The 2525-nt window shown below is 47.4% G+C and overlaps 1 non-coding gene across 1 annotated transcript; it reads right to left on the reverse strand.

Moving 5' to 3' along the window:
• Positions 1-1910: 1910 nt before the first annotated feature.
• LOC132653277 (U6 spliceosomal RNA) lies at positions 1911-2014 on the reverse strand. Its single transcript, XR_009591056.1, has one exon. It is a non-coding gene; the product is annotated as a U6 spliceosomal RNA (small nuclear RNA).
• Between the last annotated feature and the right edge of the window lie 511 nt (positions 2015-2525).

The following is a 2525-nucleotide window of genomic DNA, read 5'->3' on the forward strand; positions in this document are numbered from 1 at the left end:
TATCACTCAATGCCTGCAGTCCTTCCAAAACCAACTGGGCTGGATCTCAGGCCTCCATGCTCAGATGAGAAAAATGAGGCTCAGCAGCTGGGAACCTCGTTTAGGACTTAAGAAAAACTTGGGCTATGCAGCCCTAAGTCCTGCCTGCCTCCTTCCTGTGCACCCCAAGTAGAAGAGCCATGCAGGGGAACCAAGAACTGGGAGTGGGTCTAGAGCAAGGTGCTGTTTGCTGACTTCAGTCATGGATCACAAGCAGTTGGCTCTTCTCCCTCCCCCTAAGCATTAAAATGAGTACTTCTGGAGTGAGAGAACTTTTTAAGATTGTAGATTTCATCTCTCTGTGTTCACAAAAGCTTCCAGGATATCTGCATACCCAGGGGCTGATGACCACAGTCCAAATGTCAACCTCAAGCTCAGAGCCAGACATGGGCTTAACCATGGGCCTGCACGACTTGGTTGATGCAGTTTGCAGCCGACAGGCCCTTTGAGGCCAAAAGCATGATTTTAAAAGGGCATTTCTGCTTCACTGATACTGTGTAAATATGTACACCATCCAAATGTAATCAAATAAAATGGAAGCCGTCGTCTATATGGCAAATAACTCCAAGGAAAAGGGAGCTTAGCTCCTGGAATAAGTAAAATTATTTAAATTCTAGATAAACACCTTTGGTGTTTGAAACATTCAACGTTGCTTTTGTGTATGAAGTTCAGTTATGAGTGGAATCTTTTGCATTCACCCAGGAGAACAGCATTTTAAAGCAAAAGTAGTTTGTGCATGTTTCTTGCTTATCACCTCTCCACTGGTGTCCAACACCTGTACTGGGGACCTCTTGGGCTAGCACCTCTAAGGGGTAGCCTCTCCAAGACATGCTGTGCCCACGCAGGGGCTTGGGTGGACTTTCTCAGGGCACAGTGATTCGTCCCTTATAATTTTAGCTCTTTGAGGCCAGTCAGAAGAGAGCAGAAGCATACTTGCTGCTTCAGCCACACATGGGGGGTGGGAATGTGTGGCCTGAACTTGGTGTGAGAGCCTGTGGGATATGTTTATGTCTTTCTTTCTTTCCTTCCTCCCTCCCTCTCCCTCTTCCTCCCTCCCTCCTTCCCTTCCCCTTCCTTCCTTCCTTCCTTCCTTCCTTCCTTCCTTCCTTCCTTCCTTCCTTTCCTTCCTTCCTTTCCTTCCTTCCTTCCTTCCTTCCTTCCTTCCTTCCTTCCTTCCTTCCTTCCTTTTATTCCTTCCTTCCTTCCTTCCTTCTTTCTTTCTTTCTTTCTTTCTTTCTTTCTTTCTTTCTTTCTTTCTTTTTTCTTTCTTTCTCTCTTTCTCTCTCTCTTTCATTAGTTATTTGAGAATTTCATACAATGTGTTTTGATCATATTCATCTTTCTATCCACCCAAATGTGTGTCCTTTTGAAGACAACCATCAAGACCAACTTGTGCTTTCCAAATATTCTTGGCTATGTGTCCTTCCCCTGGAGTATGGTTAACCAGTCAGGGGTAGGAAACTCTTAGAGAAAATGACCTTTCCCGCTCTCAGCAGCTAACAATTATCTGTAGCTCCAGGGTGTCACTTATATTCCAAGGGCTGCCTGGGCTAGTGCCTTAGACGGATGGCATGCCCAGCTCCCCTCTCAATACCGACCTTTGTTCTGTCTTGGGCTTGCTCAGGTCCTATGCATAGTGCCGAAACCACTGTGAATTCATATGTACATGTAATTTCATGTAGTCATGAGCTGCCTCTGGCTCATACAGTTTTTCTGCTTCTTGTTCTGCAGTGATCCCTGAGCCTTAGGAAAGAGGGTTTCAGTATATGTGTCCCATTTAGGGCTGACCATTTCTCACTCTCTTATTTTCTGCATCTTGGTCAGTGGTGAGTCCACATTTATCATTATATACTACAAATAGAAGCACCTTTGGAAATATGGAACACTTCACAAGTTTGTGTGCCATCCTTGTGCGAAGACCATGCTGATCTTCTCTGTATGCCAGTATCAGTGTAAGCATTGCTGAGGAGAATGTACTGGGACACGTCTTTCTACAAAACACTGGGTCTCAGAGTCAAGCCTGAGTGGCCAGCTGTCCTGTCCTCACAGAAGCCTAAGAGAAGTCACAAGGGAGTGATGCAGGACAGCCCAGCCTGTAACTTCATCACAAGCCATTCTTCATGAACATTTCTTGGAAGGTGGCCTGGGGCCCCTGAGAAATGGGTAGCATGCCCTGTGGGACAGCACTGCTCTTGGCTTACAGTCCAGGGCCTGGCTTGTGCTGTATGTGGCCTGTATGAGATATTGCACTGGCAGCATTCGCCTTCCCTCAGACCTGGCTGGAGGCAGGCTCGGCCCCAGTGACCTTGACTTTATTGCACTGCAGTGTGGATGGAGGTCCAGGTGGCCCTCTGGTTTCGAAGTTGCATTGGGAGTGGCGGAATGGCGGTATTTGGCCCAGGACAGCTTCCATTCACTCCCCTGCTGGCCTCTGGCTGCTGTGGGTTCCTCGTGTTCGTCATGAAGAGTTGGCAGCTGCTGGCGCT

This window comes from Meriones unguiculatus, chromosome 3 (assembly GCF_030254825.1).
Source record: "Meriones unguiculatus strain TT.TT164.6M chromosome 3, Bangor_MerUng_6.1, whole genome shotgun sequence".
Taxonomy (NCBI): Eukaryota; Metazoa; Chordata; class Mammalia; order Rodentia; family Muridae; genus Meriones; species Meriones unguiculatus.